The sequence below is a fragment of the Panthera tigris genome, chromosome X (assembly GCF_018350195.1).
Source record: "Panthera tigris isolate Pti1 chromosome X, P.tigris_Pti1_mat1.1, whole genome shotgun sequence".
In the NCBI taxonomy this organism is placed as follows: domain Eukaryota; kingdom Metazoa; phylum Chordata; class Mammalia; order Carnivora; family Felidae; genus Panthera; species Panthera tigris.
Genome location: NC_056677.1, coordinates 118,286,542 through 118,309,764, shown reverse-complemented (window position 1 = coordinate 118,309,764; position 23,223 = coordinate 118,286,542).

The following is a 23,223-nucleotide window of genomic DNA, read 5'->3' as shown; positions in this document are numbered from 1 at the left end:
TACACGCCGTGATCTGATTTATCTATCAAAGCACGACTGTGATCATGCCCTTGTTACAAAACCACCATTGACTCACATCCCCATTTAACCACTGTCTAAAAATACAAATCTAGGTTTTTCTGTCCTCGGCTCTCTGGTTCCAAGCTAAGGTTCTCACGTTATCTCCTCTTATTCCTTTGCATATACTAAATACTACATCCAAATTAAACAACTGTTTGCTTCCCTTACCATCCTGTGTGTTTCTGACCATGGTTGTCCCTCGTGTCCTTGTCATCTGTGCCCATCTGCCTTCTGTCATCCCTTAGGGCTTAGCTCAGGTATTGTGCTCTTCTGGAATACTTTTCCTGACCCACCTTGCACAATTCGTGCTGGCTGTCTTTTCTCTTTCCCTGACCCTCTTCACGGTATTTTGTCTACGTCTGTCTTAGAGTTCCTTGAATTTTCTACCTTGTGTTGTGTATCAGTGTCCCTCAGCTGAACTCACTGAGAGGAGAAAGGATCGAATATTACTCATCATTGTAAACTCCATTTTTTACGTGGTTGCCTTTGCCTGGAATCCTTCTCTTTCATCTGAAGAAGGCCTGTACGTCTTTTAAGGCCTCTTGCATTTATTATGCCTCCAGTGTCTTTCTCGACTTCCTTTTCCCCAGCGTAGAAGAAATTTCCACCCACCCTTGGTGCTCCCGTAGCATTTTGTTCATTCCATCCTGACCCCTAAGATGTAAGTGTTATTGAGTACTGGAATTCAGTTCATGCAAATGTCACTTTGTGTTTTCCTTCAAGTCCAGCTCTGACAATAAAGAACAATGTATTAAACCTGAAAGCATGGTATCTTTCCGGGCATGCAACGATAGCACAATTGAGGTCCTTTGTGAAAGTGTAATCAAATCCGTGAGCGAGATGCCAACATGTAGGCGCGTTGAGCCTTGTCCATCTGATGCTGATCCCGCATCGCTTCCTTCTGCCTGGCCATGAAGAAGCCACCGGACCTAGGATCAAGCGCTGCTTTCATTGACCATCCCACCCTCGTCACTGCTCCTCAGTCTCATAGTTATTCTCCGAAACACAAAGATTCCAGATACCTGTAGAGTATTTCCGATTCATTTTCACCTGACCGATCAAAACATTGTTCCTTAGGAGTCACTGGTTTCTCAGAATCTCTGCAAGTGTTGTTTATTTGGGGGGGAAAAAAAAACAGTGTTGCAAACTGACTCTATAGCCATTTGAATGAAATTGTGATGAAACTAGTTCTTGTAGAGTATGTAGACTCATTTACCAAGAGGGATTTTGAATGAGTCTATGATGCAGTGCCGTATCTACATAGGTTAGTGTCAGACGAGGAGGAAAAGTCGTCAGCAATTGCCTCAAACTTCAGGCAGCATTAGAGACTCACTTTGCAGGCATGATCTCAGGGCTGGAACCTGGCGGAGGTGAGTGAGACACTCAACTGAGATGCAAAATTTAAGATGGTGCCAGATTGACTGGTATCCATATTTTAAAGTCGGCATTTTTCTCATGTTCTAGAAATACTTTTGATAGTTCAAATATTGTATTGAAACATTATTACCCTGCTTGCCGAGTTTGGTGGCATCTCCCTCCCTTGATTTTACATTTAAGGTGAGCGCCCCATGCACCTCACATTAGCCCTGGCCTTTCTTGGTTTAGAGTATAGACATACTAAGGCCTACACTGCTTTTGTGTGCTTTGCCCCAGACCTTCACAACCAGATAACTAACTCACACATCGGGCCGATGGCATCTCTGCGTGCTTCCAAGATCAACAAACTCAACGTATGCTTTTACTCATGGGTAGCTCCTGATGGACTACGTCTTGTCATGGGTCTTGGGTACCCTATTAACTCTACTGAGAAACTCAGACAGTCCAAACCGGTAGACTGCTTTGTTTGTGAAATCCGAAGTGTATTTCGGCAGGTAGTGGGAGCTCGGGGATTGGTACATTTGTGAGAATTTTGCAATTCCTCAGGATAAAGTGGACTGACTGTAAGGGAGTGAAATGGTTTTGACGTTTGGCATAGTAGCCTGTAAGACATTTGTCTTCTTGGTTCCCATGCATCCAATGGTATTAGGTGAGGAGCGTTTTCATCCCTAAAGACTATGGCACAAGATGGTGAGCCTTTTCAATGACCCCTGCTATACAGCACTATACCTAGCTACTTAGGAATAAAAAGTAATGTTAAGCGCATGAATTCAAGGGCATCTGTCCAAATTGGCAGGTGGATTTCCCCAATGTCTTTAAAATCTAATAATAGTTCACACAGTACAGGCTCTCGCACAGCTTTCCACTGCAGCTTATTAATTATCAGTGTTCTCTGATTTTTCTTACAGAGTTTATGACCTAACTCTAAAAATGCTGAAAAATGTCCTAGCAGCTAGTGTTTAATCTTCAAGCACCTTTTTATTTGAATCAGGTAAAGATTGTAGTTTGCTTTTTTGGAAACTTAAACGTAACCAAAGATCCTTGAAAATCATACTTTGCAATGCCTTAATTTCACAGACGGGGAGACTGAGGCCACAAAGGTAATCCTGTTATTACAACCCATTCTTCCTCTCCTTAGAAATATAGTTGAGCCTTGAACAACGTGGGCGTGAACTGTGCAAGTTGACATAGGCAGATATTTTTTAATAAATACAGTATTGTAAATGTATTTTCTCTTCCTTATGATTTCCCTGATAAGATTTTCTTTCCCCTAGCTTACCTTATTTTTTTAAATATGTTTGTCTGTTTGTTTATTTATTTATTTAGACAGAGAGAGAGAGAGAGAGCATGAGTGGAGGAGGGAAAGAGAGAGAGAGAGGGAGAGAGAGAGAATCCCAACCAGGCCCTGCGCCGTCAGCACAGAGCCCATCGTGGGGTTCTATCTCATGAACTGAGGTCATTACCTGAGCTCAAATCAAGAGTCGGACACTCAGCCGACTGAACCACCCCTGTAGCTTACCTTCTTGTAAGAATACAGCATATAATACATATAGCATACAAAATATGTGTTGATTGACTGTTTATGTTATCGGTAGGGTTTCTGGTCAACAGTAGCCTAACAGTAGTGGTTAAGTTTTGCAGGAGCCAAAAGTTATACCTGGATTTTGGACTGTGTGTGTGAGGGGTTGGCACCCTTACCCCCCACATTGTTTAAGGGTCAACTGTATGTATGTGCAGCGTGTGGCTTTATTTAATCAAAAGTATATGAATGTAAATATATGTATTTGTACATACTCATCTACCTCATTTTGGGGGGCACACTTTATCTCTCCTCTCTACTAAAAAATAGTAAGTGCCCTCGTGTGGTATTGGGCTAAGTACTATATACAATGAGTGCAATGGATGAGATTTCTCTGAGCTTTTTATCCCCCCTGCACTTTTAAATCATCCTTCTAGTCTTTAGTAATTTATTTTTCATTTTTTCTTCAACATCTAAATATTTCTCCTAACAATTAGGATTATTTCAGTGTTTGAGCAAAATATAGGTATTGACAAGGGAGAAAGAGTTAAATAAAGGGAATAGACATTCTTTTCAGTTAGGCTTTGGGGGACATATTAAGACATTTGAGTTAAAAACATCAGATCTTTTGAAACTTAATTTTACTGCATTTCCATCTCATATACTGGGGAACACCAAGATCTGGGTTTGGAATCAGATCAGACTATCTTTCCAGAATCTGCTATCTTCTAGTCTGAATTTGTCTTGCTTGAGACTTCATTGTGCAAAAACCCTCATGCCTTTGGAAGGGAGCTTGTAGAATGATCCCGCTTTTTTATGGAGGATTTTCCATTAGTTACCGTAAATGAAAAATAAGTCACTTAATAATATTCACTCAGGATTTGAGGCACTGGTTATGAGATAGTAGACACAACTTTTAAGAAATTGCATCCTTATGGAATAAGAAACACTCCCTAGTAGTCAAACTCCCCCCCGACTCTTGGCTTATAGATACTATATCAGCTACTACACTAACAAGGAGCTATAACTCAATGCTTCTCATATCAGATACCACGTAAGTGATTTCACGGTCTGACAGTATTGGAGTACAAGTGGGCTACCAGAAACACTTCTCCCAGCAGCCATATAAACTATGGGCGGTGTCCAAAATGGAATGCAAAATGACAACTCTGTCATGCCTCCTCCAGATTGATGGAAAAATCTCTTAGAGCTCACACTCAATTTCTCCTTCGGACGTATCCTTCAAACACCTATTATATCGACCATCGAAGCCACAGTAAATGAAGGACGTTATTAATGGTGGCTTGTAGAAGCGTAGCCTAAAGGTACATGGAATCATTAATATAATCGTGTGAAATTCTCCTTTGTGGACACTTTAAAAAGGTTTTGCCTCATCAAAACCATGATAGAGAGATGTAAACAAAGGCAGTCAAGTGGTTTTGAGCAGTCCCCTTGTGGACAGACTTGACATGTGGATTAGGGCACCATAGATGCAGGGGGCAGCCTTCTTGTTTTCAGGCGCTGGGTATGCGGAAGCATGTGACGTGAGGCTCTTTCTAGTTCTTTTTTTTTTTCTTTAATATCCTTTCATTTGATTTGGTGAGACTTCCTTGGGCATATTATGAACAACTTACTGCTCGGCTCCCTAGGAACTGAGTTGTCAGGAGGGTAAAAATGTACTTATAAAATCTAAGAAACGACAAGATAAGGAACGAGCACAGGCTTCTGGCTCACTCCTATAAAATGCACCTCTGAGAATTCATGGAGGGGAAATAGGTATTTCCACCATGGTTGATGAACTTTTTTCCCCTCCCATACCCACTCACAGAATTTTGAAAGATGATCTACCCTCTCAAGTATTTTAAGTTGATGGTTTAAATGTATCTATGAGTTTACACAGTTGTGGGAGTTTCCCACAACTCTTAATATATCGTGAATATTTATAATAAAACTGTTATCATGCTTTTAAATGGAATTCAATGGACTCTAAATACCATTTATTTGGGAGCTCAGTGTGCAGTAAAGGGAACACAATGAATTATGAGAAAAATAAGATTGTTTTTGTTTTTTGTTGTTTTTCTTTTTAAGTTTACTTATTTGTTTTTGAGAGAAGGACAAAGAGTGAGTGGGGGAGAGGCAGAGAGAGAGGGGGAGGGAGAGAGAATCCCAACCAGGCTCCACGCTACCAGCACAGAGCCTGACGTGAGGCTCGATTCCACGAACCGTGAGATCATGACCTGAGCCAAAACCAGGAGTCAGATGCTTAACTGACTGAGCCATGCAGGCACCCCTTGTTTTTGTTTTTGTTTTCAATGTGGAATGCCTCACGAAATGCTGCCGAAACGAGCACAAGGAAGATTGTTTAGTAAATGATGCTAAGAAAATAAGCTCATTATGGGGGGGGGGGGGAATAGCCTATTTCCTCTCCACCACCATATATAATGTGGGACTCCGGATGAATTAATGACCTAAATGTAATGAAAGGTAATACTATAAAGTGACTAGAAGAATTTATAGATTATTTTTATTATCTAGGTTTGGAGAAGGAATTTGCTATGGACTGAATATCTGTGTCCTCTTAAAATCCCATATGTTGAGGTGTAATCCCCAGAGAGACGGTGTTTGGTGGAGGGATCTTTGGGAGGTAGTGAGGTCATGACGATGGAACCCTCAGGAAAGGACATAGTGCCCTTATAAAAGAGACCTTAGGGAGCTGGATTTCTTTCCACCATGTGAAGGTACAAGGAGAAGTCAACAGTCTACAACCCTGATTTCAGACTTCCAGTTTCCAGAACTGTGAGAAACAAATTTCTGTTGTTTATAAGCCACCAGGTCTATTGTACTTTGTTATAATAGCCCAACTTGACTAAAACAGAGTGCGTGCGTGTGTGTGTGTGTGTGTGTGTGTGTGTGTGTGTGTGTTTGAGAGAGAGAGACCATGAGCAGGGGAGAGAGGCAAAGGGAAAGGAAGAAAGAAAGAAAGAAAGAAAGAAAGAAAGAAAGAAAGAAAGAAGAAAGAAAGAAAGAAAAAGAAAGAATCTTAAGCAGGATATCCATGCCCAGTGCAGAGCCCAATGCAGGGCTCAGTCTCACAACTGTGAGATCATGACCTGATTCAAAATCAAGAGTTGGACACTTGACCGACTGAGCCACCCAGGTGCCCCAAGACAGTTCTTAAACACAACTCCAAAAGTGCCAAATACAAGGCAAAAGTCTGATGAACTTAAGCAGACTTACTAAAATTAAGGATTTCTCTTTTAAAAAAGATACGATGGGCAATATTAACAGAAATGTGATAGAATGAGAGAAGATATTTGCAATGTCTAAAACAGAGGGGAATATATAGATTATTCAAAGAACTCTTCCAAATCAATAAGAATGTAAAACAGTAACCTCAAATGAAAGATTGGCAAAGGATATGAACTGCCACTCTACAGAAGTAGAAACCCAAAAGGCTAACAAGACTATGAATCCAAAAAATGAAAATAAAAAAAAAAAAACAGTGACATATTTCTGGGGTGCCAGTTAAGCATCCAACTCTTGATCTGGGCTCAGGTCATGATCTCACGGTTCGTGAGTTCGAGCCCTCATCGGGCTCTATATTTTCTGCATGGAGCCTGCTTGGGATTCTCTCTCTCCCTTTCTCTCTGCTCCTCCCCCACTCACATGCTCTCTCTCCCAAAATAAATAAATAAACTTAAAAAAATTGACATATTTTCAATCCATGAGACTGAAGAAACACACAAAGCTTGATCATACCGGATGTTTATGGGAATGTGGGGAGAAGGGAATCCTCATGCCCCACTGGTGATGTCCGCACTGGTGACTCATTTCCTGGAAAGAAACCTGCTGGCATTTCGTCAAAGTACAATAGAGATCCACACTCTTTGGGGACCCAGTCATTTTGCTGAGTATCCCAAAGAGAGTTACACAGAGGTGCAGGCGTGGGTGTATGCAAAGATATCTATTGCAGTTTGTGTTTTGCTTTTTTACTGTGGGAGGGATTTGGACACAATCGCGTCCATTACTAGGGGAGTGCTTAGGTAAATGTCGTGGGCGCGGCAGATAGAACGGACTAAATCCACGTATAGCAACATGCTGAGTGAAAATAGCAAGGATGAAATCTAGAACCCAAAACCACTGACATAAATTTAAAAAATGTGTGTACACAAAAAGACAGTTTACAGGATATATGGATAAAGAGGATACATGTTAAATCCATCGCAGTGGTTTTCTTTGGGGGCAGGGGAAGGGCACTCAACCTGTCTGCATCTCATTTTGTCATCTGTAATACAGGGCTGAGGATACCCATCTTGTAGAATTGTGAGGATCGGTGATAATATCTATACGGTGGTTGGCCATCAATGAACGGCATACGATATTATCCCTGTTGCCGCTGTTATTGTTAGCATAGACTATTCCGGGAGACGCAGAAATGTGCCAGCAGTACCCTGGTCTGCTTTGTTACATTTATTATGTGTCGTAAACAGTCACTAAAGCATTAGAAGATAAACTATTTGAACCCAGTCAAAGGGAAGTTCCCTTAATTCAATATGACATGCTTTTATGGTGCACCTGCTATGGCTTAAGCACAATGTTAGGGACTGGAGTGCGGGTTGGGAGGTGAGGAGGGAAGTAACAGGAAATAACCATCGTCTGGGTTTATCTTTGTCTCAGACTAGGGCCAGTGACAGACACACAGGGTAATGAATGTGGTGCAAAATGGGCTCCCATTGTAAATATTTATAGTTCTTTCTTTTGCCATTTCTCTGATTTTCTCCAAACGGTTTTGCTCTGAGTGGTGGTAGCCTATTCTGTGCTAGTTACTGAGCTGGATGTAGTGGTGAACAACCATACAGCCTGCCAGAAACAGATGTGAACTATATTCAAAAGTCACACTTTGGTGATTTGGACACCGTACTCTGAACTAACTGAAGAAACTTGCATGTGTCTTGAGTACTGAGAGTTGAATGACACGTGTTCCTTTATGGCATTGCTGAATTTTGGGAGGAATGCTGTCTAGTATTTTGTGTGTGAATTTAGAGAGGAAGTGTCCATTTCTCTGATAATTTATGGCAGCTGGAGTCCTCTCTGCTTGACATTAAAGTTGGGAGTCTTGGCTGGTTTTCTCAGTCTCAGACTCTCTTTGTATTTCATTCCATCTCAATTTCTTTCTTTCATTTTTTCTTGAGAGAGAGAGGGCGAGAGAGAGCATGCGAGCAGAGGAAGAGCAGAGGGAGAGGGAGAGAGAATCTTAAGCAGGCTCCATGCCTGTCGTGGAGCCCGACGTGGGGCTCGATCTCCCAACTGTGTGATCATAAGCTGAGCTGAAATCAAGAGTCTGACGCTCAACTGACTGAGCCACCTAGGCGCCTCTCAATATGTATCTTTTAATCTGTCTTTCCTTATCCTTATATGACTTCCTTCTGCTTAAAGGCTTTTACAAAGTATAAAAAAGCTTCAGAAAAAGGTGTGGTGAATAAAAATAGTGAATATTTACCCTTGTAGTTTACAAAACATATACACGCTCATTATCTCATTTGGACCTCACAGTTGTCTTTTAGGCCGGTAGCATCATGTTGTAGGGGTCAAGACATGCATCAAAATTTGGACTTGAACTCCAAATCCACTCTTGTGGCTATTTCTACTTTTCCATAATGACTCTTAAGATGGGCGGCTGCCCACTTTACATTTTTAGTTATGAATATTCATGAAGTTATTAAAGTAAACAGATTTAGCAAACTATTGAAAACGCCAGCAACTATTGAAGTTGAAATTCCCTTTTGCCTTTCCCTTTCTCCTTTCTCTCTGTTCTATGGTACCTTTACCCCTAGGCTAAACCCGTGACAATGTGCATCCTGTCTATCCTCTTCTGCCTTCTTTGGGCCTGACATCTTTGGGCCTGACTCAGTTAAGAAGGTCTCCTTTCTCTTTTGTACATTCTGTCTTCTCCCCCGGCTACTTCTTCGTCATCAAGCGCAAACATGTCCTTTCCTAAATAGGAACGACTTTTTGCCCTACATGCACCCTCATCTCTGTCCTTTGTTCTTCCAACAGTCTAAGCTTCTTGAAATGAATGGCTCCAGCTTCTCTAAATTATCTAGTCCTGTTTTATGAGCTTTTGTCCTTCTTTTCTCTTCAGATCTTTGCAGGCTGGTTTCTTTTCTCACCGGTCTACCGAAACTACTCTCTGTAAGGTTGGCAGCCTGGTAACCTGGTTGGTCCAAGTTTACCTGCCTTAACAGGGTCTGTTGCATCCGGTGATGTGATCATGACTGCTCTTATGACTCGACTCTGTAGATGATATTGGTGGCTAGATTGACAGGGTCAGAACATTGCAATTTTTCGCATCTCTGACTTTGGTGCCCTAGTTCCGCAGGAAGTCTTCCAAATGAAATGATTCCAGATGATTCCAGAGCCGAATCAACAAACTAATGAGTCTTGCAGAGGGAAGATTCTAGTTGCCTAATGTTATCGAGCTCTTCAGGTGACATCGATCAAATGACATTTCCTATTCGAACTTTTGTTTCCTTCATACCAAAACCTGGTCTACCTCACAGGGTTGTTGTGGGGACTAAAGGACCGAGTGTGTGTGAAAATATTTTGTAACCTCTGATGTATGGCATACACCTGCATTTGGACTCGCAGCCTGGGTACCCTAAGGCAGTGGCCAGCAGGGGTTCGAGTAGTTCTCTGGACTTGAATGATGAACTGTGGCAACGACCTGTTGGAAGACTGCACGGTTGCCTGGGGGTCCCCGGAGCAAAAACACGTGGAGATGGAGGAGAGAAACAGGTATAGCAAACTTGAGGCACTGCCTTAGCCTTAGTTGTTGGAGGGGAGGAGTGGTTCTAAGGCCAGTTTGGAAGCTGTTACTCAGTATTTCTCTGGTCCGGTTGCCTTTGGGTGGATGTCAGAGTTCCGGGCAGAGAGATTACTGTAGACTTACATGCAAAGGGCTGCTTCACTACTCAGATGTGTGTCCTCTCTAACAGAATATAATACGGCGAACTTGAACATTCTCTCCCGTTCACCACAGACAATTTTGATCACGTAAGGGTTCTAGTATGCCGGTGGCAGAGCCCAGCAGGAGGTGGTGGGAGCGTTTGAGAGGGACCGGTGCCCGGCACGAGGCTGAGGGCTCTAGTGAGAGCCCGCCAGGTCCATCGGGATAGAGTGGCAGGACCTGTCAGAGGCGGCAATGGCTCAGTGAACTTGGCAAGAGTTGAGAGCAAATGCCGGTGGTATACATAGCGGCCTGGACTGGTTCATGAGAAAAATGTGAGATGGCCCTTTGGGAATTCCCGGAAATCCTTGAAAGTGTGGGGATCTGAACCGGAGGCTGAGGTCCTTCCGGAGTGGATAGGGTAAGAGGATGAGAAATTTGGGTTGGTATGGTTAATCCCACCCAGCTTGCCCTGACAGTCTGTTGAAGCCTGGAGAAAATGGAGTTACAGAGGCAAGCTACCATTTTATTATCAATCAGCCCATTTATATTCCTGCCTGTATATTTTTATTTACCGTGCAAACACAGGGAGCATCATTCATATCATAATCTATGGTAATGACATCCCTTTGAATTATGCAGCCCTGAAGGTAGCCTATTCTCACTAGGTAATTGGATTTTTCTCTACTCCCTTGTTGCTACCTAGACCTTACCTTCTTTTGGGCATGCACTATAATCATGAATATTTTATGTCAAATTCATCTCCGAAGAGGAATATCTTGGGAGAAGTGTATTTAAAATTATGTAATAAACATTCAGCCTGACATAGTCACATTTATAGCTTGAATGAAATCCAAGCCGCCCGAGGTTTAGAATGTCAATAAATGACAATTAGGCTCCCTGGCCCCTTATTCCTCGGCGCTTTATCGCAGGGCAAAATTAAGAAGGCAGCTCATCGTGATATTTTAGGGTCCATGTGGAGTCCTTACCCTCTGCCCACGTAAATCAAGTGATCGGGATGCAATCACTTGTATTTTCACCTCTTGATTTAGCCGCATTAAAGACACTACCGTCAGCTAGAGTTGGAAAGTGGCATTGAATGGGATTCCCTAGCTATGAACCCTATGCGCTCTTCCTTCCGATTCATACCATAACTAAGTAATTGGTCGGACAAAGCACTCGGGATTGCAAGTTAATAAAATTCAAATGAATCGAGGGTATATCTCAAGAAGCAAGTCAGTCTGACACAGAAATTAAGCGGCCTCCGTGTAGTGGTACAGAGATTGATCTTATAAATGACAATCAGAGCAATATTATGAAGTCACAAGGCAGGCCGCTTTCTGCCAACGGAAATGAACAAAATAAAAATTACCATCTGTGGCACGGTGATTCCTATCGAATCCCTCAGTTCATGTATGACTTATAATACGACTTGGAACTGTCTTCCAGTTTAAAGGAAACATCTTTTGTTGTGGTGGCCTCTGAGAAAACGTGTATCTACCTAGGCGTGTGGGTAGCCAGTCTTGACCAAGAAATGTCAAAACGAATTTACATGTAAATTCAGAACTTTGAATACATATTTCAAAAAGCCACCTGGGTTTATTTGTGACAGAAAATTTCAAAGCGGGGACATTTGAATTACATGTAGGAATCGTTCCGATAAATATATAACCCCTCTCAAAGCTAATTATGCTAGCACTACTGAAGAAAGTGTAAGTCCTATCTTGTCATCGGTGGTAAATAGTCACTTACTGAGCATGTGCAGCATCCGTGTGCCAAGTCTTTCTAGAATAATATTTTTAGAAATACATGAGCGCCATCGTTAGCTAATTTTCATTAATAAAACATGAACCAAGGGGAAATTTTACCACACAAAATAGAACATTTTTTTTTCTCGTTTGCATATCTGCTTGAAGAATATCATCATTCTTAATTTAATATTTCAGAACCCACTCAGGATGTGTGATGGTACTATTAAAGCAGCACATCATTTATTACTAATTACCTTCACTAGTTGGTAACTTTACTGAGTTTCTAGGAAGTTAAGTCAGTCCCTCAAATACTCTAATACATTGCAGCAAATTGAGAATTCAGCATGAAAGGGATTCTGCGCTCACTTGCTCTGTCTTAAAAGTGCTTCATGAAATTAACACATACCTGCTCTCTGATTCAGTACTTTCTAGAATTTCTCCCTGGCCTGGTCAGAAGATAGATGTTTTTAGTACCTCTTCTGTAATTTACTAGCTAGATGACAGCTTTTCTGGGACACAGTTTTTAATTCTGTAAACTAGGACTAATAATGGCTGCCTAACTTAGAGCATCGTTTTAGGGCCTCACAATCAATGCAGATGAATATACAATACTTATAAAACAAAGTGCAGCAGAGCTTTGAATTTATAATACAATCGTGATTGATACATTGGCCAAGAAGTGAAATTAACAGATCACTTTCATATAAAGCGTCTCATTTTTTTAAGCCTCACTAAATCCAACGGGAGCCACATAGATCTGCATCTGGCCCCGGCAATCTCGCAGGGTCGTTGGGGAGGTTACATGAGAAAATACTGTACTATAAATACAATGCGTTATTGGTCTATAACATATTTTATGAACTGTTTGTTTACAGCTTCAAAGATGTTTTCTCCTTTCCTTTTTAACAAAATTGCTACAAAGTCTATTTATGGGAAATGCCAGAAATTTTCTGTTCCTTCCCTTTTCTGAGAACAGCGACCACTGAAGACAAACCTACATCAGCCCTCTTCTCCCTTCTTCCTATGCCAGGTGCCAACAGTTGAGTAATTAACACATTCTCCCCCTCTATTGACTAAGCCACTGTCCTGAATCAGTCCATTTCTTGCAAAGAGGTGGTTTTCACAGGTAGGTTACCTGTGGGCTCAAAGCCAAAACACATAGATTCAACAAGCGTTGTTGAGAAAGAGAAAGAATGTGCAAGATGTCATTGTTTTATAGTTTCAAGACCCTGTGTTTTTGTCAAGAATACAGTAGTTTTGGGGGGTGCCTTGGTGGCTCAGTCACTTAAGTGTCAGGCTCCTGGTTTCGGCTCAGGTCATGATCCCAGGGTCATAGGATTGAGCCCCACATCGGGCTCCTTTGGTGGGATCGAGCCCCGCATCTGACTCTCTGCGGACAGCTGGGAGTCGGCTTGGGATTCTCTCTCTCCCTCTCTTCTCTGTTCCTCCCCACTCAAATAAATAAGTAAACATTAAAAAAAAAAGACTACAGTATTTTTGTACTAAAAAATTATATAAAAGGTGTTATGAGTATTATGGCTTTGGATGTTTTCACTCGGAGCTGTTTCTAAGATCTACCCAAATGGCTCCAAAAAATCTAATTTACTGCTTTTACTGCTGTATTTATTCCATAGCACGTATCCGCATTTTTTTTAATCCACTCTCTTGGTGATAAACACCTTGGTTGCCTCCACCTTTCAGTACCACAAACAACTCTGTGGTGAATATCCTTGTACATAACCTTTCATTTTTTTCAATTAAAATGTCTTTCATTTTATTTATTTCAGAGTGAGAGCAAGCGAGTGGAGGGCAGGAGCAGAGGGAGAGAGAGAGAGAAAGAATCTTAAGCAGGCTCCACACTCATCATGGAGCCCAATGTGGGGCTCAACCCTATGACCCTGGGATCACAACCTGACTGGAAATCAAGAGGTGGACGCTCAACTTATTGAGCCACTCAGGCGCCCCATGTACACACCCTCTTATGGTCCTGCAACGTGAGTTTCTTTAGAGTGATATTCCAGGAGTGGGGTTTGGCGGATCATGCAGAGCGTATATACTTAATTCCGCTAAGTACTGCCAGATTTTGCTCCCCAGAATGGCCACACGAGAGTACGCTTGGATGCACACGCGAGGGCGTGGTACCTGCCAACGCCTCATATCGGAGTTTCACATTGTTTACGATAGTATGGAGGTCAAAGTGATAGGTCATTGTTTAATTTGCATCTCTTTGGTTAGTGGTGTTGTATATTCAGTTTCGCGTTTCTATAGATTGGCTATTCGTATGTCTGTCCGATTTTCCTATCGGGGTCTCAGATTTTGCTTTGCTGTTAATTGGAATATCTTGCACAGTCTAGATATTAATCCTTGATCGGATTCTGACAATGAACGTTTCATCTCCTAACCTGTTACCCACTCGTTAACTTTGTGCATCTTCTGCTGAGCAGAAGTCCCCGTTTTGAGCCATTTTATCAAACAAACGCATCACTAGACGATATTCAAAACGCACAAAATAATTTGTTATGCTTTTGTAAATCGTGAAATGTGATGATCAAATGAGCACCCATGAATCCACCACCCAGTTTAAGAACAGGAAATTACCAATAATGTTTAAACTATCTTTATCCTCCGCACCAATTCTGCCCCGTAGCAACCCCTTACCAGGGGTGACTGCTTGATTTTTCTTATGTTTATTTATTTTTGAGAGAGAGACAGAGAGACAGAGAGACAGAGAGACAGAGTGTGAGCAGAGGAGGGGCAGAGAGAGAGGGAGACACAGAATCCGAAGCTGGCTCCTAGCCCTGAGCTGTCAGCATAGAGTGTGATGGGCGGCTCGAACTCATGGACTGTGAGATCATGACCTGAGCCGAAGTCAGAGGCTTAACTGACTGAGCCACCCAGGGGCCACCACAGGTAACTGTTATTTAAAAAAAAAAAAAAAAAAAATTTTGTTTGTATTCTTATGCATGCTCAATTTTAACCAGTATTTTTTAATTAATTAATTTTTTTTTTTTGAGAGAGAGAGAGAATGCAAAGGTGGGGGAGAGGGGCAGAGGGAGAGAGGAGGGAATCTCAAGCAGGCTCCAGGCTCAGCTTGGAGACTGACGCAGGGCTCAATCCGATGACCCGAGCCGAGGTCAAGAGCCAGACGCTCAACTGACTGACCTACCCAGGCGCCCGTAACAAGTTTTTAGATACATCTGTAAGCAGTGTGTTGTTAATTTTTTCCTGTTTTAAAACTTAATAAAGTGCTGTCAGTCTGTGTCTATTCATGCTTCTGACTGCTACGTCATGTTTCTAATAGTCACCGTGTCAATGTGTGAAACTGTGGCTCATGTGCTTTCACTGCTGTGTGGTATTTCATTCTGAATATTTACCACAATTTATATATGTCTTCTCCTGGTAATGGATATTCAGGGTGCTTCTAGTTTCCTGATTGTGTTGTTGGGGAGGAAGGTAGGGAAAAATGTATGATGCCCCTATGAACGTCTCTGTCTTACATACGTAAGACTTTCTCTAGGCTATATCCTCATGAACTGAATTACTAGATCGTTGGAGATGAGCCAGTATGATTTGAAGGATAATTCCAGGTTGCCTTTTCGTGTGGTTATACCAATGTATAACTGACCACGTCACAAACAATTCGAGTGTTTTCTTACGTAAAGTGTCCCTGCGTTTTTGTTCATTTGTAACTGGGTTGTCATTTTTATTAATTGTCACAACTTTGAAAATATTCCTGACACTAACGTTTTGCTGGTTATATGTGTAGCAACTATATTATTCCAATTGTGATTGTTCTTTTCAGTTGTTTTGTGTGCTTTTTTGAAAACATAAATTCTAAATTTTTTTTAATTAAAAAAATGTTAATGTTTATTTATTTTTGAGAGAGAAAGAGAGAGAGAGAGAGAGACAGCACAAACGGGGGAGGGGGCAGAGAGAGAAGGAGACACAGAATCCGAAGCAGGCTCCAGGCTCCAAGCTGTCAGCACAGAGCCTGGCACGGGGCTCGAACTCACCAGCCGTGAGACCATGACCTGAGCCAAAGTCAGACGTTTAACCGACTGAGCCACCCAGGCGCCCCCCATAAATTCTAAATTTTAATGTAATTTAATTTAGCACGCTTACCTTTGTGAATATTGTTTTCTGCCTGGTTTTAGAAAAATTTCCCTACCCAAGTTATGAAATGAAGTACATAATTAATTCAAAGATAGAGTTGTACATTTCATACTTAGGTATTTCATATGTCTTAAGTGGATTTTTATATGTGGTTTGAGGTAGTGATCCATTTGCATTTCTTTGATGTGGATAAACAGCTGTTCCAGCGAAGTGTATTATACTTATTTTCGTGGTTTTCCCACTGATCTGCAATGTCACCTTTGTCATCTATCAAATTTTTATATATGTTCGGGCCTAGGTTTGGCCCCCCACCCCCACCCCGTGCCGCTGTGTCGCAGGCAGGCAGCCCCAGGTAACCACAAGGGCATGCTCTGGCACTACATTCTGGCCCCTGGCACTGGGTTTTGCTTTTTGTATTTCAGCTAAACATTATCACTGCACCCATATCATTCATTTACCCATTCGTTCCTTCAACCCATACTAAGAATCCATCACGTGCCAAGTACTTTCCTAGACCATCGGATTCTATCAACGAACACAAGAGTACCTGGCCTTCTAGCGCTTCTAGTCTAGTGGAGGAGAGCATCAATCGAGTTATAAATAACTCAGAGGTATAAGCGTATCAAATGTCGACATGTGCCGTGGAGCAAAATAGAGCAGACAGAGGATAGGGCGTGTCAGTTGGCTTGAGGACTGCCATTTAGAGGAGAGTCTAGGAAAGGCTCACTGAGCTTAGTGGAGACCTAAAAAAGGTGACCAGGTGAGTCACACAGATATCTGAGGATACAAAATACCAGGTAGGTAGGGACAGCAAGTGCCAAAGCGTGAAGGGGGTGACCGTGCGAAGAGGCCGGTATAGCTGGGGGTGGAACGCACCGATGGGAGAGCGATTCAGAGAGATTGCGGTGGGGCCAGAACAATTATTACACCCCACTGTTTTAATTACTGAAATATGGTAGGGGCGCCCGGGTGGCTCAGTCGGTTAAGCGTCCGACTTCGGCTCAGGTCATGATCTCAGTGTCCATGAGTTCCAGCTCCGTGTCGGGCTCTGTGCTGGCAGCTCAGAGCCTGGAGCCTCCTTCGGATTCTGTGTCTCCCTCTCTCTCTGCCCTCCCCCACTCATGCTCTGTCTCTTAAAGATAAAAAAAAACATGAAAAAATTTAAATATTATAAAAATCTTGGTGTTTTATAGATCACATCCACCCACCTTATCCTTCTACAGGAATATCTGGGTGACTCGGTGCTCCCTGTATCGCCGTTTCTCTAAATAAAATTTAGAATCCACCTACCAAGTTCCTATAAAAGCCTGTCGAAATTTCAGTGGCATTACACTGAAACTCCGTATGAGTTTGGGAAAATGTGCTATTCTTTTCTTCTGTTAGCGAGAAACATGGCATCCTTTCATTTACTTACGTCTTCTTTCGTGTGTGTTTGGGAGTGCTTTACTAGTTTTCCCGTCAAGTCGTGTACATCCATCGTTCATGGAAAAATCTGCACACGAGGCCTATTTGCCCCTTCCCTCACCCCCTGGTCTACACTCTTTTCACCATCCTGCTCTTCCGTCTGTCCCTCAAGCACTCGAAGCACATTTGTACCTCAGGATGTTGGCCCTTGGTGCATCCTCTTCCTCCAGATCGCACCCTCACCATGGTCAGTTTCTCATCAAATGTTACTGGATCAGTGGGGCTTTCCTGGACCGCCCAACTGGGAATAGAGCCGTCCCCACATCTGCTATCTCCCTTTTTTCCGTTTAGTTTCATTTTTATGGTATTTTTAGACTCATCAATATCTATTCAAGGTGTATGTTTCCCCCCCATAATTGTTCAGTTTGTGCAACAGATATAAAAATTCTTAGAAATTATCTGAGACGATCTGTGGGATAAAGCCATTGTTAGCAGTAAATGGAGACAGAGGAGTGAATAAATACAGTCCGTAGACTGAGTGGCTTCTGAATCACTGCTCTCCAAGAGAGCAAATCTAACAAGTTCTTCCCTCTCTCGGTCCAGTTTGGAGAAGCAAGCAAGTGCTTAGAGAACAAGGAGCCGGAAAATGAAAATTTCCACTGCTGCACATTGGGTGTTCTTTATGGCTGATTCAAGTTCACAGGATATCACCGATCTCTGGCCAGGGTTTTCATCACATTAGTGGAGGATGTTACTACATTGTATTCAAATATCTCCGTCATTTAGGGATTGCTTGGAAACTTCACCCTTTAACATAGTGTTCAATGGATCTATATCTATATCTATATCTATATCTGTATCTCTCTATCTATATCTGTATTATATCTATATCTAACTAGTGAATATATATTCACTGGTGCGACATCTATTTGTAATATTGATCATTGAGATGTGAAAAGATTCCTTATTATAAGTGACAGTCTAAGAAGAAAGGATCTGAAGCAGAAAAATTCCCATCACATGTAGAAAGCATGAAATATTCAGTATCCTCTGATATATATTGATATCGAAACAGATTCTTCTGAGCAGATTCACCTTAAGTTGCATTGAGCAGTATTCATCATGGAAACATCTCAGGCAAAAATGCCCAGGACTTGAATTTTGGCATTTAGAGAAGGAAACATAATTGCCAAATGAGGGTAATAAATAGCAATATTGATAACATCACTACCTTTTCCTGAGTGCCTACTATGTGCCAAGACCGATGCTAGAAATTAAGACGCATTATGTCATGCAATCGTCAAACAAGTCTGGGAAGTAGGTAATATTGTTTTTATCATACTAATAAGTAACTTGAAGCTCAGAAAGCTGAAGTGACCTGCCTGTGGTCACAGTCACATGGCAGAGAGAGGAGTAGCTCAGATTCCAACCCAGGGGTCTGGATCTGAAAACTACACTTTTGTCTACATCATGTTGTGGGCTACATCGAAGGCTGAAGAAACTGAGACCATTTATAACTATAAATATAGAATCACACTTTCACATCCAGACCACACATCTTCCTTGTAGGCCATATCAGGCAATCAGCTCACTGAGGGCCATGTGGAGAGGGTAGCTAAGGAAGTAATTTTTTATATGTATTTATCTCAATAATTTACAAAGTGTTGTTTCACATTATCTTCTTGTACTCATTATAATGGCAGGTATAACTTCCATTTTCCAACTGGTGTGGTGCAGAGAGATTCTTATTTGCCTGGAGCCATGTAGAAGCCAGGACCCCAGCCCAGATTTTCTGGCTTTCAAAGATGTGTTCCTGGGGTGCCTGCCTGTCAGTGGAGTGTGTGATTCTTGGTCTTGGGGTCGTAGGTTTGAGGCCCACATTGGGTGCAGAGATAACTTAAAAATAAAAAGAAAGTGAAACGTTTCAAAAGAAAGATGTACATGTTCCTGCTATCTGGTGTTCACTTGCTCTTTCTCCTCTGATATACACATTGGATGGGGAAAAAAAGAGTTTAAACCTTATTCTGAATTATTTAAATGGTTAGATAATTTAAAACTATTAAATCGATTTGTGTATGTAAAATTAATTACTGTTTGCCTTTTTCTATTAAAATTCTGTGTGTGTGTCTGTTAGCCATCTGGATGTCTTCTTTGGAGAAGTGTTTATTCATGTCTTTTGCCCGTTTCTTCATTGGATTATTTGTTTTCTGGGTGTTGAGTTTGATAAATTCTTTATAGATTTTGGATACTGACCCTTTAATATGTCATTTGCAAATATCTTCTCCCATTCTGTCGGTTGCCTTTTAGCTTTGCTGATGGTTTCCTTCGCTGTGCAGAAGCTTTTTATTGTGATGAGGTCCCAATAGTTCACTTTTGCTTTTGTCTCCCTTGCCTCTGGGGATGTGTTGAGTAAGAAGTTGATGCAGCCAAGGTCAAAGAGGTTTTTGCCTGCTTTCTCCTCAAGGATTTTGATGGCTTCCTGTCTTACGTTTAGGTCTTCCACACACTTTGAGTTTATTTTTGTGGATGGTGTAAGAAAGTGGTCCAGGTTCATTCTTCTACATATCACTGTCCAGTTTTCCCAGCACCACTTGCTGAACAGACTGTCTTTATTCCATTGGATATTCTTTCCTGCTTTGTCAAAGATGAGTTGGCCATACGTTTGTGGGTCCATTTCTGGGTTCTCCATTCTGTTCCATTGATCTGAGTGTCTGTTCTTGTGCCAGTACCATACTGTCTTGATGATTACAGCTTTGTAATACAGCTTGAAGTCTGGGATTGTGATGCCTCCAGCTTTGGTTTTCTTTTTCAAGATCGCTTTGGCTATTTGGGGTCTTTTCTGGTTCCATACAAATTTTAGGATTGTTTGTTCTAGCTCTGTGAAGAATGCTGGTGTTATTTTGGTAGGGATTGCATTGAATATGAGGATTGCTTTGGATAGTGTCGACTTTTTAACAATGTTTGTTCTTCCAGTCCATGAGCATGGAATCTTTTCCCATTTTTTGGTGTCTTCTTCAATTTCTTTCATAAGCTTTCTATAGTTTTCAGTGTATAGATTTTTCACCTCTTTGGTTGTGTTTATTCCTAGGTATTTTATAGATTTTGGTGCAATTGGAAATGGGATCGATTCCTTGATTTCTCTTTCTGTTGCTTCATTATTGGTGTATAGGAATGCAACCGATTTCTGTGCATTGATTTTATACCCTGCAACTTTGCTGAATTCATGAATCAGTTCTAGCAGTTATTTGGTGGAATCTTTTGGGTTTTCCATATAGAGTATCATGTCATCTGTGAAGAGTGAAAGTTTGACTTCCTTCTGGCTGATTTGGATGCCTCTTATTTCTTTGTGTTGTCTAACTGTAGAGGCTAAGACTTCCAATACTATGTTGAATAACAGTGGCGAGAGTGGACATCTCTGTCTTGTTCCTGACCTTAGGGGGGAAAGCTCTCAGTTTTTCCCCATTGAGGATGATATTAGCGTTGGGACTTTCATATATGGCTTTTATGATCTTGAGGTATGATCCTTCTATCCCTACTTTCTTGACGGTTTTTATCAAGAAAAGATACTGTATTTTGTCAAATGCTTTTCCTGCATGTATTGACAGGATCATGTGGTTCTTGTCCTTTCTTTTACTGATGTGATGAATCACATTGATTGTTTTGCGGATATTGAATCAGTCCTGCAGCCCAGCCCTGCAGCCCAGCTATAAATTCCGCTTGGTCATGGTGAATAATTCTTTTAATGTATTGTTGGATCCGGTTGGCTAGTATCTTGTTGAGGATTTTTGCATCCATGTTCCTCAGGGAAATTGGTCTGTAGTTCTCCTTTTTAGTGGGGTCTTTGTCTGGTTTTGGAATCAAGATAATTCTGGCTTCATAGAATGAGTTTGGAAGCTTTCCTTCCATTTCTATTGTTTGGAACAGCTTCAAAAGGATAGGTGTTAATGCTTCTTTAAATATTTGGTAGAATTACCCTGGGAAGCAGGCAACAACCAACAGATGTTAGCGAGGATGCGGAGAAAGAGGATCTCTTGCACTGCTGGTGGGAATGCAAACTGTTGTAGCCACTCTGGAAAACAGTATGAAAGCTCTCCCAAGAAATTAAAAAAAAAAAAAAAAACTACCCCACAACCCAGCAATTACACTACTAGGTATTTATCTAAAGGATACAAAAATGCTGATTCGAAGGGGCACATGCACCCCAATATTTATAGCAGCACTATCGACAATAGCCGAAGTATGGAAAGAGCCCAAATGTCCATTGGCAGATAAATGGATAAAGAAGATGTGGTATATATACAATGAAGTATTACTTGGCAATCAAAAAAAAAAAAAAAATTAAATCTTGCCATTTGCACCTACATGGATGGAACTGGAGGGTATTATGCTAAGCGAAATTGTATCATATGACTTCATTCATATGAGGAATTTAAGATACTAAACAGATGAGCATGGGGAAGAGAAGCAAAAATAATATAAAAATAGGGAGGGCAACAAAACATAAGAGACTCTTAAATAGAGGGAACAAACAGACGGTTGCTGGAGGGGTTGTGGGAGGGGGGATGGGCTAAATGGGTAAGGGGCATTAAGGTATCTATTCTTTAAATCATTGTTGCACCATATGCTAACTAACTTGGATGTAAATTAAACGATAAATAAAATAATTAAGAAAATAACTCTGTGTGTGTGTGTGTGTGTATGGGTACATATGTATGTATGTATGTATCTATTTATTAAAAGTTCTTTAATCAAAGGGAAAGTATAGTCTTCTGGTTTAAACTTGTTAAGTTATAATAACAGTGGTAGGAGGGGGCACCACAGTGAAAATATAACATGCCGTCTATTTTGCCATTCTTAAACACATCTCCTTATTTTTAAAATGTAGTTATGAAAAGCATTGTGTTAAATCTGCAACATATGGCACACATTAAGGATAATACATGTTTGATAGTGAAAATCGTACATTTTATTATTCAATGTGGTTTCTATTTTATTATTTATTGTCTGCAGTTAGAAAAAATGCAATTATCTTATCTCTAGGCAATTGTTCTTTGCTTTAAGGAGACGAGGTTGCCTGTTGCCAACTTCATACATCTTTGGAATAGCTATTTTATATTCGTTCAATCTTAACATCTAGATCACAGCATGTATAATGTAGTGTAATGTCATTAGAAGCTCTAGAAATAAATGGTTTCTAAGAATATGAAAATATAAAACAAATAGAACAAGGGACCATATTAGCGGCAGATTTCAATGACATATTACTTTTATCATACCTTTCCCCACATTTCATGTTATAAAAAGATGTGTCATAAAAAGAATTTCTTGAATTCTTGTTTTCCACTGCTATGGGCATAGCAAACAATATGTTTAATCACTGTTAATGTTTCCTCTCAGATTTTATTACTTTCCACCTAATTCATCATCTCATCATGCCCGTCGCTGCTTTCTGTTTACTTCAGTTTGCACATGTAGAAAGTGGGAATTCTGCAGTGTACTCCGATAAATATTAATAGCAAACAAATTCTTCTGAGCAGATTCACCTTAGGTTATATCGAGCAGTATTCATTATGAAAAACTATCTTGTTGAAATGACAGTAACAACAAATTATTCTCTGATTGTGTTATGTCATGACTGATTAAAACCAAAAACATAACTCTGACCTCAGCATAATTTAATGTTCTCCTGCTGTTTCCCTGGACTTTTGACCATTTTCTCTAATGCATGGGGAAAAAAAAACCAGTAATATTTTTTTCTTGTGGATATAGGTGTTCCAAGATACATTGACTTTACAATTTCAGAGATAATTGAAATAAAATATATATCAAAGTCAAATTAAGTATAACTATATAGCCAAGCTATAATTCTTTTCTTATCAAAAGGAATTCCATTCTTAGGGCACCTGGCTGGCTCAGTCGGTAGAGCATGCGATTGTTCTCGGGTTGTGAGTTCGACTCCCACACTGGGTGTAGGGATTACTTAAAAATAGAAAAAAAAATCTTTTAAAAAAATCTTAAAAGAAGAAGGATATCCATTCTCAGTAACCAGGGCA